Here is a 14,466-nt window from a genome sequence, read left to right as displayed (position 1 = left end):
AATAGCTGATATGCCTGTGTGTTTCTGCCTCTGTCAGGCCTCTCAGACACTCAGGTACATATTTTAACAGGCTCAGGGAAAAGTAGGTAGAAATGAGGTACACCTTTACAATATTAGAGACATTAAGTTGAGACTTTGAGAGAACCAGAGCATATGGATTAATACACAGTTCCTGAAGTACAAGCAGTGTCTAACTCTTACTTATTGTCATGATTCATTAAGTGTAATTCCCCACCTTTCTGCCTAATGGCAGTACCTTTCAGAGGGTTTCAGAGGGACACTGCTAAAAGCTGTCTCAAAATCAGGGACATGCCTGAAAATTAGTCACAGTTGGGAAGTATGGCCTCTGTCCTAATCAGATATGCCAGTGTTTTTCCTGCTATGATACTGTGTGGGGGTTGTAAAGTGCTGCTGTAATATTATTTCCTGCTAGAATGGCTGGTTCTATTTTCACAGTCATGTAATGCAATTCCACAAGAACTGCTGGTAAAGATCCACAGAACAGGATTTGTGTTATGGCATTTCCATTTGTCCTTTACATTCACTCATTCTGCTGCATGATATATTTATTTCAGCACCAATTTGTTGCATGTTTACCATGGCTTATTGATACTATATGCAGTCCAGTGTGTACAAGGTGCAGGTTTCGAGGCTCACGGAGGTGTTTTATTTTGCTGCTGAGCAGAACAAGGGTCCTGACATACAGAGTGACTAAGGCACTTTTAAACAGTTGTAAGTGGGTTTGCGCAACACTTAGTAATACTTAGCTAAGCGCACACTCGCGCAATCCTGCTAACTACCGCTTAAAAGTGCTTACTCCCGCTAACCCCCGCACTCATTTCTTTGAAAGAAAAGAAAATGGGGAGATAGGAAAGTGGTGAAAAAGGGGCACAAAGAGGGAAAGACAGTAGGGAAAACAGCTCAGGATGTGCAGGACGGGTGTAGGAAGGTCCATAGCTGCCCATTTCTTTAACAGCAACAGCTGTGCATATACTGGTAATTTGGATGGAAATTTGAAACCTTCCACACCTCAGAGAGGGGTGAGGACAATGAAGTATGTTGTACTGCCAATTAAATTTTAGTTTATGTGTCCAGCGGACATGTTTGCAAAATGGGCAGCTATGTATGGGGCGTAATTTTTTTTGTTGGAGCAGATTGCCCATTTTTTTTTTCAGGTGAGAGTGGAGTGTAAGGTAGGGGAAGTAAGTATATTTGGGGAAGTAGGTTGTGGAGGTAAACAGACAAGACAAACAAGATGCATACAGGGGCAGAATATGACACATGGGGTGGGTGAACACCATTGACGGGGAAGGGTGTTTGGAAATTGCAAGCCCATAAGACCACAATGGCAACAGTGGAACTGAGATCCCCACCCATGGGCAGTCACCACTGCACCTTCACAGCCCGGAGGATGGCTGTGCTGGGGGCTGCGTAGGAGGGGCAGGCTCACCCGTGAGTCATGCCACTCTTGCCTCGAGCTGGTGTAGACTATCAGTGACCGAATGCTTGATCTCCCTACGCACCACAGCCTAGACCGTTCAGAGGATGATAAGTGGCCCTCCTCCAGCCATGCTTGCATGAGGGAGATGAGCCCCAACCCCTGCAGTGCTTCAACCTGAAGGTGGCACAGGACCAATGGAGGAGGAGGTCCCGGGCTGGGCACTGGACCTGCTGGTGCCAGGTGCCATCACCAGCTGAGGTGGGACAGGTGGGTCCGCTGGGACCGGCCTTCCCATACGTACTATGTTTAGGAGGATTTAATTACAATATGGGTTAGTAATAGCCAACAGCATTCCAATTTAGTTGTAACAGCATACAGTAGTATTCCCATTAACCCAACACACACACATTCCAACAGTTGAACAGCAAGCATAACACATGCATATATAGAACAACAGTGGATATTCCAACAGCATGCAGGATTGATTGGTGGCAACAGGCCACCAAAATTGTGGTATGTGAACAGGGCACATGCATCAATGTAAATGCAGATATTTATCAACCAATAGGACATGTGTCCCAACAAATGTTCTGAGATTAGACATACCTATTGAGGTGTGGAATTGCATTGTTTATGCACATACAGTAGGGTGTAAAAAGATACCTCCATTAACAACTTATATATACTTATAGTTTACACTACATTCCTATTGACTTCAGTTATATATCCCCTACATGTATTATTACACTGGGCAATGTCCGTTAAATTGTAAAATTGGTTTTGGTAGTTCTTGATATACCTGACCTGTATCGGACATACAAACTGTCCAGGATGCAGATGTCACTGCTACATATTTCTATATTTCATTTATATTTATATATCTACATGTCTGGATGTGTTCAGGTGACATTATCAGGTATATGTTGACAGGCCCCTACATTTCTAGCAGCACACTGACATTTCTGGGGAACAGAATAACAAGCTACTCATGTGCCAGATTAACCTGTACATGCCGGCCATGAACCGACAGTTGAGGACTGTATATATGCTTAACAGCTACTGGCACTACCTTCATCCACTTTATATGGGCCTACCCATGTGTGGGTTGACTGTGCTTAATACAACAGTACTATTTCTATAATGCAAGGGTACAACAACATATCGAAGTAACACGGACACACACCAGGAATTATACCTTTATTAATTACATTACACACTTTTCTAGTGGCTCTCTCATTTATTTGATATATCAGTGCATGCAGAGGTCTTTTATTCAAGACATATTATACCTTTATTAATGGGTTACAACACCTTTTCACACTGTCTCACTTATTTTATATAACAGTACATGCAGACAAGGTATTCAACACTCATTATACCTTTATTAATGGGTTACAACACTCTTTTACAGGCTCTCTCATTTCTTTTATATGACAACACATGCAGAATGATTACTAACCTGCCTGGTGGCACAGCCTTAGCAGCCTATCTGCATAGGCTTGCTGATTTTCAGCATGGACACCTGCAGCTGTGAAGTAAATGAAGGGATATTGAGACATACCTATGCATAACATAGACTACAATAGCAATTCTTACATACTTCATTCCATGGCTACATACTCGATAGTGAGGCATTTTGCATTAGACCGGCCTCCTGTATCCACTGGTTCAGTCGGTCCTCCTTGCATCTCTTCAGGTCTGAAAAGTGGTGTCTGACCTGCTCACCAGTCCGAGGGATGCCTGTGGCACTGGTGAGATCATGTGCTTGACAGTTCCAGGCTTCCACTTTGTACTCAGTGCCCTGAAACTGGCCCTGCATGAGTCCTGCATCATGATGATGGACGAGGAGCCAAACCATTACTTTTGACTCCTCAATGCACCACCGTTACACTTGAAAATGAGAGCCCTCTCCAACACTGACCATACTGTCTGCAGATGGGAGGTACAACAAGTTATGGCAATTATTCTCACCTATGGAACTTAAATATGCCTCATTTCCCACACTTATTTGTGATTGGCTGGTTTTGAAAAATCTCAGCTAAAAGCAAACCTGCTTAGCAATGGGTAAACTTCCATTGATATATATGAGTGTGTTGGAAATGCATCCATATTTAAAGCTGTCATGGCTTAGTTGTTTAGTACTGTGATTATGGTGCACAGTATCCTGGGTTTGAGACTTGCCATTGCTTTTTATTTTACTACTGGCCAGACCGGCTTGGAGGTGTGGCTGTGTTTAGCCGACTTTGCTCAACTTTGCCCAACATTGCCCGAAGTTGCCCAATGTTGCACTAGTTAGCGCGGTGTGCAGCTCTGCTCAAACATGTTTTGTTTGTGCTAGTTGGCGCTATGCGCAGCTCCGCACAAAAATATTGCGCTAGTTATAGCAGTGCTAAGCTATGAGCAATTGTACTTAACTGTGCTTAATACTAGTAAACTGTGCTTAGTAGTGCTTCACATTGCTTAAGATACATTATTTATGCATTTATCAATATGCATGACCATTCCACCTTCTTATATATATATATATATATATATATATATATATATATATATATATATATATATATTTATATATATATATATATATATATATATATATATATATATATATATATATATAAAATATCGTTCACTACCACATAGGCCATTTCAATGCATTTTACTGACATTTAAAAGGTAAATGTCAGGAATTCTTTTTATGCACAAATTTCCTACAGAAAATAGGTAGGGGAGTTGCGGGACTCGAACCGGGCATGCCTCCTCTTTGTGCGAGGGCTCTACCACTATGCTATTGCTATTTGGCTTAATTTACATATTAATAGTTTATTATCCTCTTCGATGTCTACATTGATAACTGTAGCTAAGCAATGGGCAAACCCGCACATACACGTGCAAGTACAGGCAGCTGCATTGGGAATAATAAAAAAAAAAGGTAACCTTTAAATTATGAACTTGTTCAGGGATTTAGAATGTGGGGGAGTGTAGTGTTGGGCATGTGGACATTTGAGCGGACACGCTCATTTCAGTTGACAATTGCAGTTTAGTCACTTGCAGGGGCATGGATATTTGGACTGCTCGGCAGTCTGACACGCCCTCTGCATTCCTGCATGCTCCGTGTGAGCCTTAGAGTTGAGTCAGCGTGCCCTCATGAATATGCATGACGCGCTGACATCATACTCTTAGATTGCAGTTTCCATGTAAGACTTAGTCTTACACGGAGGATTAGTGAATCCCGGCCTAAGTGTTGGCTATAAAGAAAAAAGATAGAAATAATGCATTATCTAAGCACAGTTTGTAATGTAATAACTTTAATAAAGTCAATCATTTAATTGTCACTTTAAGTGGTGGAGATGCAAATACATTTTTGGAGATGAAAGAGCTACACTGGCAGTTATTTTTTAAATCATATGATCCTCTGGATACGAATGAAACTATTAACATTAAGTGGTATTTGCAGTTTTTATTCACCAAATTAATATTTTAATGATTATCATTTTTAAGTTAATAATAAATCGTGATAGTGGTCACAGGATAGGCTTTGTAAGTATTTAAATGGTTTATTTTGAAACTGGAATCAGTTCTGATAAAGTTATTTTTGTGAGAACAAAAGATCTCTAAAATAAATATATTTTTTATTGGTGTTTTCTTTTTGTTTTCAGTTTTTGGTATAACACCTTCCCATTTGTGTTTATTTTCAGTCTAGGAATCTTTACATAAGATGGTTATGCAGGCTTTCGCTTATCTTAATGCTGAGTCTCATAATATTGGGGAGAATAATGTTCAAAGTTAGTTCCTTCATGTCAAACATCAGCAGGGAACTGCATCAGCATTCCTCAATACTGTGCCATGCCTGTCTTCTTTGCAGTTCTCAAACACCATTTTTCACTTTACTCAGAAGATTGCAAATATTTTACTAAAATTAAAAGACATGTTTATGACTACTGAAGCATTGTATGCGTGTTTAGCTATTAAAAATGGATATTTAGAAAATTAGGAAATGGTAATAATTTTGATTTTGCTTAATCTTGGTAAGGCATGTATATGCCCTCATAAAATCATCTGTACATATTGTGATTAATATGTAATATGCAGTCGGGGGGAGTGGCCAGCATGGGCACAGAGTAGCAGCAGAATTCACCAGCTCCACTAAAGAAAACTTATTTATACTGGAATTTTGTCTTCTAACAAGAAAACTCAGATATTTTTCTACATATATTGTTAATACTTAACCTCTTCTACAGGAATACCTACAAAAAACCTAAAAGTGGACATATTTCCCAGTCAAAAATCTATCAGGAAAATTTCTTCTCATCTAAAAAGAATTCCAGCATGAGTCGCACTAAGACAGGCAATCATGACCCAGCCTTAAAAGAGAACTACAAACTCTAATATCCAACATTCAAGACCTAAATACTAAGACTGATAAAAATAACTCTAAAACAGACAACTTTAAGGAAAAAAAACACTAAACAGATGGACCTGCTACATGAAGATTTGAAGCAAAAACAAATTCAAATAACCAGTATTGAAGAATCACTAAATAACATGAATGGCAGATTAATGGAGAATGAAAATAACGCAGCATTTTTACTCAAACAAAACACTATGTTACAAAACAAGTTGGATGATCTTGAAAACAGATCCTGTCGAAATAATATGAGGATTTTTGGTCTCCCTGAAAATATGGAAGGAAACAATATGACAAACTTTCTCAACACCTGCTTACCTAAAACACTTGATCTTCCAGAGGCTATGTCTTTCGGAATAGAAAGAGCTCATCAGTCATTAACAGCTATCAGCAACATTAATAAAAAACAACCAAGATCAGTCATAGTAAAGTTTCTCTCTTCATCTGAAAAAGAGTTACTCTTAAAGACTGCCTAGTCTAAGTCACCTCTGAAATACAATGACTCTATAATTCATTTTGAAAATAGCTATTCAACAATGGTAATTGCCAAGAGAAAAACATTTTTACCTTTAGTCAAAGAATTGAAGAAAATACAGATTAAACCTCACCTTTTGTTTTCTGCAAGATTGAAGATTTTCCTTCCTGAAGGACCAAAACTATTTGAAGACTTGGATTCTGCACTGGCATTTATTAAAGCTAATAAATTACTGGAGACAATAGAAGAAATGGAATGGGCAAGCCCCTCTCTTAAAAGAATGGCTTCTAATTCCACCTGGAAAACTTCTGAAAAACAAAAGAGACAAAAAAACAAATGAGCCACATTTATAATATATTACATACTGCGGTGGTGGTGCTGCAGTAGCGTTGTCGCCTCACAGTAAGATGTTGTCTTGTTCGATACTCAGCTAGAGCATCTTCTGTGTGGAGACATGCACGAATGGCATACCTTCGTTGAAGGTTGTGCGTCAGAGCTGGCAACTCGGTACATAAAAATATATTGCCAATCATTAGTGGACGGGAGTTTTGCTGTGGCAACCCCTAACCAGGAAAAGCCGAAAGACACAACAACAACATACATTTCACTAGTCATATGGACTTTATGTTATAAACCAATCCCTTTTGTTGTAATATGCTTTCAAGGTAAGATTTTCTCTTCACCATTTATAATGCTTATTCTTACAAGTTATATACATACTTTAAGTTAAACTTGTTATAATACTAATATTATTTACCCTTCTCTTTCATATATAGCCACTATTCACCATATGTTTCTTTTAGGCTTCATGCTTTGTTCAAAAGATAGTAAATAGACATGTTTATTAAATTAATATATTATCATTTCTTACACATCATCTTACATGTCAGTAATAACTGCAGAGCTAACTTTGTTGTATATGTCAATCTCATATGTTGCAGTGTCTTTTATGTATTTTTTCATATCATATCTATTTAACCTATATAGTCACACTGTTATTTATAAAGATGATAAGCTGTCAAAGGTGTTTTTCTATGATAAAAAAGGCAAAAAATATTGGTCTTTCACTTGGTAAAATATATAACATTATAGGTGTAGTGTTCTTAACATGTTGTGCTATGATTCCCTGGTTCCTTCGTAGGTTTTGAATACTAAACTGAAAAATACTCATTTTACTTCCTTTTTGCTGTAAAAGATTAAATAAGGCCTTTGAAACCTAGTTAACTGTGAATTATGCTTTCTATATTTAAAAGTAACTGTTTGACTTTGTCTCTGTGGACTTGCCGCAGATTTAACATCTAGAGACAATTTTTGCTTGTTACTCACCTCGTGCAGGATATCCACAAGCTTCTACTGCTTCTTAAAAATCCATTCAGCCTGGGAACACTCTTAACATCTTCGCTTCGTATTTTTGACAATGCGACACTTATTGATGATGTCAGCGCTAAGAGACATGCATCTCCAGGAAGTACGGAGCTCGGTAGTGGCCGAGAAGTAACTTTGATAGTTTAGATCAATGTTATATGTAATCTATTTAAATTTTTAACATGATTTAGAGGTTACATGAACGATTTTTAAATATTTAATTGTGGAATATACAAATTGCGATCTCCTGAGGCAAGAAAGCTTTTAGAAAGAAAGAAAAAGAAAAAAGAAAGAACATAAGGAGAAGATATAACTGTAAGTACATTTATATTCATCAACAGCACTCACAGCCATGTAACTTTACCTATATTATCTATGTTACCAGTGTCATTTCATGTTTTAATGGTATAAGTTAAACTATGTCAGTTTTAAGCTCTGTAATCAGCACATCTAGTAGTGTGATAAATCATACTAGTCATCTGTTGATTTGTTAAATAGCAGCTTTGAGCATCTGTTTTTACACACTAGATCTATACATCCATATTGTGAGAATAATCTCTGCTTAGTATAGTACAGCTACTGTATTTTCTTGAGTTAAAATGGAAAAATAATACTGTTCTCTTGTGTTGTAAGGGCTTAACATCAACTCACCAGCAAGCTTATTCATGAGTGGATAGTGAAATGTAAATATAGAGTTAATATCAAATGGTTTCAATAACATCTTAAACTTTTTTAACTTAAAACCATGGACAACTATCACTGACATTTTTTTCAGGAAAGCTATTTCTTGCAAAAGATTATCAATTGCATTTTTATAAATAGACGCATTTATCAATACCAAGTATACCTTTTTTTTGTTCACATATACACTTATACTTCTAAGGGAAGGATTGTATTATAATATATGAATACACAATGGTTGATTACATCATCTATATGAATATGATAGTTTTTGAGATAATATCATCTTGAGCATATATAACCTTGTCTGATGTTCAGCAACCAATATAAATTGTTATATAGATAGATAATAGCTATTATTTAACACTAGTTATAAGGTTATAGATCAATTTACTCAGTCTTACTTATTACTATAGACGTTACAAGTTAATTAAGGCAGTTCTAATAGTTTATTCTATCTTTAGACATATACAAACTACATATAGTATGTTTTTTCTTCTTGGATATCTTTTCATACCTGATGAGTTACTCAAAATACAACCTTATATGTTTAATTGCTAATACGTTTGAGCTTTATTTCACATTTTAATTACATAATCCCCATGTAAGTAGTCTTACATGGAAATGCCAGTCTAAGAGTAAGACGGCAGCGCGCCATGCATATTAATGAGGGTGCGCTGCCTCAACTCAAAGGCTAACACGGAGCATGCACGAGTGCAGGGGGCGTGTCGGTCTGCTGAGCAGTCTAAAAATCCACGCCCCTGTAAGTCACTCAATTGGGAAATGTCAACTGACATGAGTTAATCCGCTCAAATGTGTACATACCCAACACTACACTCCCCCACATTCTAAACCCCAGTACAATTATAAAATTTTTTATTATTCCCAATATAGCTGCCCATATTTGCACGGGTTTGCCCATTGCTTAGCTACAGTTAGCAGTCAAGACATCGAAGAGGATAATAAGAAACTTATATGCAAATTGCGCAAAATAGCAATAGCATAGTGGTAGAACCTTCGCACAAAAAGGAGGCATTCCCAGTTCGAGTCCCACCACTCCACTTTTTATTTTCTGTTGGAAATCTGTATAGGAAAAGAATTCCTGACAATTATCATTGAAATTTTAGTAAAAAGCATTGAAATGGCCTATGTAGTAGTGAACAAATTATATATATATATATATATATATATATATATATATATATATATATATATAAAGTGAAATGGTTATGCATACTGATGAATGCATAAGTAATGTATCTTAAGCAATGTGAAGCACTGCTAAGCAAAGTTTACCAGTATTAAGCACATGTCAATATAATTGCTTATAGCTTAGCACTGCTTTAACTAGTGCAATAGCTTTGCGTGGAGCTGCACATCGCGCCAACTAGCACAAACAGAACATGTTTGCACGTAGCTGTGCACCGCGCTAACTAGTGCAACGCCGGACAATGTCGGGCAACGTTGAGCAACGTAGTGCAGCGTAGAGCAACACTGGGCAAAGTTTAGCAAAGTTGGCTAAACACAGCCACACCTCCTAGCCAGTCTGGCCAGTAGTAAAATAAAAGGCAATGACAGGCCTCAAACCCAGGATACTGTACACCATAATCACAGTACTGAACCACTAAGCCATGACAGCTTTTCATATGCATGTACTTTCAACACACATACATATCAATAAACGTTTACCCATTGCTAAGCAGGTGTGCTTTCAGCTGAGTTTCTTCAAAACCGGCCAATCACAGATAAGTGTGGGAAATGAGGCATATTTAAGCTCCATAGGTGGGAATACTTGCCATAACTGGTTGTAGCTCCCATCTGCAGTCAACATGACCGGTGTTGGAGTGGGCTCTCGATTTCGAGCCCAACATTGGGGCATTGAGGAGTCAAAAGTAATGGTTTGGCTCCTCGTCCATAATCATGAGGAGAGACTCTTGCAGGGCCAGTTCCAAGGCACCCAATACAAAGCCGAAGCCTGGAACCATCTATCTCATGATCTCACCAGTTCCACAGGTGTTCCTCGCACTGGTGAGCAGGTCAGACACCACTACTCAGACCTGAAGAGACACAAGGAGGACCGACTGAACCAGTGGATACAGGAGGCCCGTGGGATGGAAAATGCCCCACTACTGAGTAGGTAGCCATGGAATGAAGTATGTAAGAATTGCTATGGTAGTCTATATTATGGATAGGTATGTCTCAATATCACTTTATTTACTTCACAGCTGCAGGTGTCCGTGCTATGAATCAGCAAGCCTATGCAGATAGGCTGCTAAGGCTGTGCCATCAGGCAGGTTCATAATTATTCTGCATGTATTGTTATATAAAATAAGTGAGAGAGCCTGAAAAAGAGTGTTGCAACCCATTAATAAAGGTATAATAAGTCCTGAATAATTTCACTGTATGTACTGTTATATAAAATAAGTGAGAGAGCCTGAAAAAAAGTGTTGTAACCCAATTATAAAAGTATAATACATCTTGAATAAGTCTTCTGCATGCTCTGTTATATCAAATAAATGAGAGAGCCTCTAGAAAAGTGTGTTATGTAATTAATAAAGGTACAATACGTGGAGTGTGTCCGTGTCACTTTCTTTGATATGTTGTTGTACTCCTGCATTATAGAAATACTACTGTTGCATTAAGCGCTGTCAACCCACACTTGGGTAGGCCCAAATAAAGAAAATGAAGGGAGTGCCAGTAGCTGTTAAGCGTATATACAGTCCTCAACTGTTGGTTCATGGCTGGCATGTACAGTTTATTCTGACACATGAGTAGCTTGTTATTGTGTTCCCCAGAAATATCAGTGTGCTGCTAGACATGTAGGGGGCTGTTAAAATATAACTGATAATGTCACCTGAACACATCTAGATATGTAGATATATAAATATAAATGTAATATATAAATACGTAGCAGTAACATCTGCATCCTGGACAGTTTGTATGTCAGATACAGGTCAGGTATATAAAGAACTAGCAAAATCCATTCACAATTTAACAGACATCACCTAGTGTAATAATACATGTAGGGGATATATACCTGCAGTCAATAGGAATGTAGTGTAAACTATAAGCATATATAAGTTGTTAATAGAGGTATCTTTTACACCCTACTGTATATGCATAAACAATGCAATTCCACACCTCAATGGGTATGTCTAATCTCAAAACATTTGTTGGGACATATGTCCTATTGGTTTATAAATATCTGCATTTACTTTGATGTATGTGCCCTGTTCAAATACCACAATCTTGATGGCCTGTTGCCACCAATTAATCCTGCATGCTGTTGGAATGTTGACTGTTGTTCTATACATGCATGTGTCATGCTTGCTAGTCTACTGTTGGAACTCTGGCATGTTGGGTTAATGGGAATACTACTGCATGCTGTTACAATTAATTTGGAATGCTGTTGGCTGTTACCAACCCATATTGTCATTAAATCCCCCTAAGCATAGAACGTATGGGAAGGCCGGTCCCAGCGGACCCACCTGTCCCACCTCAGCTGGTGATGGCACCTGGCAGCAGCAGGTCTGGTGCCCAGCCTGGGACCTCCTCCTCCTCCATTGGCCCTGCGCCACATTCGGGTGGAAGTGCTGCAGGGGATGGGGCTCATCCCCCCATTGCAAGTGTGGGCGGAGGAGGGCCTCCTCTCACTCTCCAAATGGTCCGGGCTGTGGTGCGTAGAGAGATCAAGCGTTCTGTCACTGATCCTCTATGCCAGCTTGAGGCACGAGTGGCACGACTCAAGGGTGTGTCTGCCCCTCCTACGCAGCCCCCAGCACAGCCACCTTCTGGTCTGTGAAGGTGCAGTGGTGACTGCCCATGTGTGGGGATCTCAGTTCCACTGTCACCATCTGTAGGCTCATGGGCTTGCGGTTTCCAAACATCCTTCCCCGTCAATGTTGTTCACCCCCCAGATGTGTCATATTCCACCCCTGTATGCATCTTGTTTGTCCTGTTTGTTTACCTCCCCAACCTACCTCCCCAAATATACCTACATCCCCTACCCCACATTCCACTTTCACCTGGAAAAAGAAAAAAAAAGGGCAATCTGCTCCAAAAAGAAATTACACCCCATACATAGCTGCCCATTTTGCACATATGTCTGCTGGACATATAAAATGTAATTTCATTGGCAGTACAACATACTTTGTTGTCCTCACCCTTCTCTCAGGGGTGGAATGTTTCATATTTCCCTGCAAAATTATTGCATATGTACAGCTGTTGCTGTAAAATAAATGGTTCTTCCTTATACCTGTCCTGCACATCCCAAGCTGTTTTCCCTACTGTCTTTCCCTCTTTCTGCCCCCTTTTCACCACTGACCTATCTGCCCATTTCCCTTTCTTTCAAAGAAATGAGCATGATTAAGCACTTTTAAGCAGTAGTTAGCGGGTTTGCGCGAGTGTGCGCTTGTGTGTGCTTAGCTAAGCATTGCTAAGCTTCACGCAAACCTGCACAAACCCAGGCAAACCCGCTTACAACTGCTTAAAACTGCCTTAGTTTCCCTGCATATGAGGGCCCTTGTTCTGCTCAGCAGCAAAATAAAACACCTCTGTCAGTCTCGAACTCTGGACACACTAGACTGCATGAAGTATCACTAAGCCACAGTCGATATACAGCAGGTTGTTGCTGAAATAAATATATCATGCATCAGAATGAGTGAATGTAAAGGAAAATAGGAATGCCATAACACAAAACCTGTTTTGTGGAACTTTACCAGCAGTTGTTGAGGAATTGCATTACATGACTGTGATAAGAGAACCAGCCATTCTAGCAGTAAATGATGTTACAGAAGCACTTTACAACCCCCACACAGTATCATAGCAGGACAAACACTGGCATATCTGACTAGGGCAGTGGGCATACATCCCAACTGTGACTACATATCAGGGATCTCTCTGATTTTGAAACATATGTTAGCTGTGTCCCTCTGAATCCCCTGAAAAGTACTGACATTAGGCAGAAAGGTGGGGTATTACACCTAATGAATAATGACAATATGTAGGAGTTAGACACGTCTTGTACTTCAAAAAAGGTGTAGTAATCCATATGCACCAGTTCTCCCGAAGTCTCCACTTACTGTCTCTAATATTTTGAAGGTGTACCTCACTTTTACCTACCTTTACCTTACTCTGTTCAAATATGTACCTGAGTGTTTCAGAGGCCTGGCCAAGGCAGAAACACACAGGCATATCAGCTTTTCTGCTGTTATACACTGTGCAAATAGCTTTGGAAGGAGTTCCACAAGCAGACCCTTATGTAGGAGTGCAACACTGAAATACCAAAGGATGTAGCCATGTACTGGTAGCAAATGACTGGAACAATGCCATTGTACCAGTGCTGAAAAGACCTGTGCATTGTACAGACAGAGAATAACAGCATAACGTATGGGTGCCATCTGGATAGTTCCACAGTTGGGTGCTATGCAGACAGACTACTTGCCTTGCTAAACTAACAGGTACACAGCAACCATTTAAGTCCAGCAAGATAACATTCACACAATAATACATAATGCTCTCTGTATGTCTGCATCCTCACCCAAATGTACAATACACCTGTGTGTTCAGGGTCTACCAAGGATGTAGGTAGGCATACTCAGTACTGGAATTGTCCAGTTTCTTGAGCATCTTGCACTAATGTCAACAATAAAAAAGCACAAACTGTGCAGAAATGAGTACATTAATATTCACTGTATAGCAGTTCACAAACAGTTCATGTGCCAAATGAATACATCTCAATAACTACTTTTGTATGGCAGTTAATTGTACAAGTAGAAAAGAAAATACATACTCCCATATATCTTGTGTTACCATTTGTAGGGTTGAGTACAATTCTACACTGACAACTGTGTACTGGAAGTGGCAACATTCAGGTCTGAGTACAACATTTAAATCACTGGCTACAACCCTAGCTTCAGATATAAGAACTATACCAACCTTCTGACTTACACAACTGTGTCCACAGCAAACAAGCATGGGCCCCACTTTAGAAAGCTGATAGGGCTATGCCTACCTGACATAGCAATTTATACCATTGGGTTGCTATGACAGTGAGTACTGCAATTACCATACAGCAGGCTGCATGCAATTACCAAA

Source organism: Protopterus annectens, chromosome 4.part0 (genome assembly GCF_019279795.1).
Source record: "Protopterus annectens isolate FY-2018-M chromosome 4.part0, PAN1.0, whole genome shotgun sequence".
NCBI classification, from domain to species: domain Eukaryota; kingdom Metazoa; phylum Chordata; order Ceratodontiformes; family Protopteridae; genus Protopterus; species Protopterus annectens.
This window is presented reverse-complemented; position numbering follows the sequence as displayed.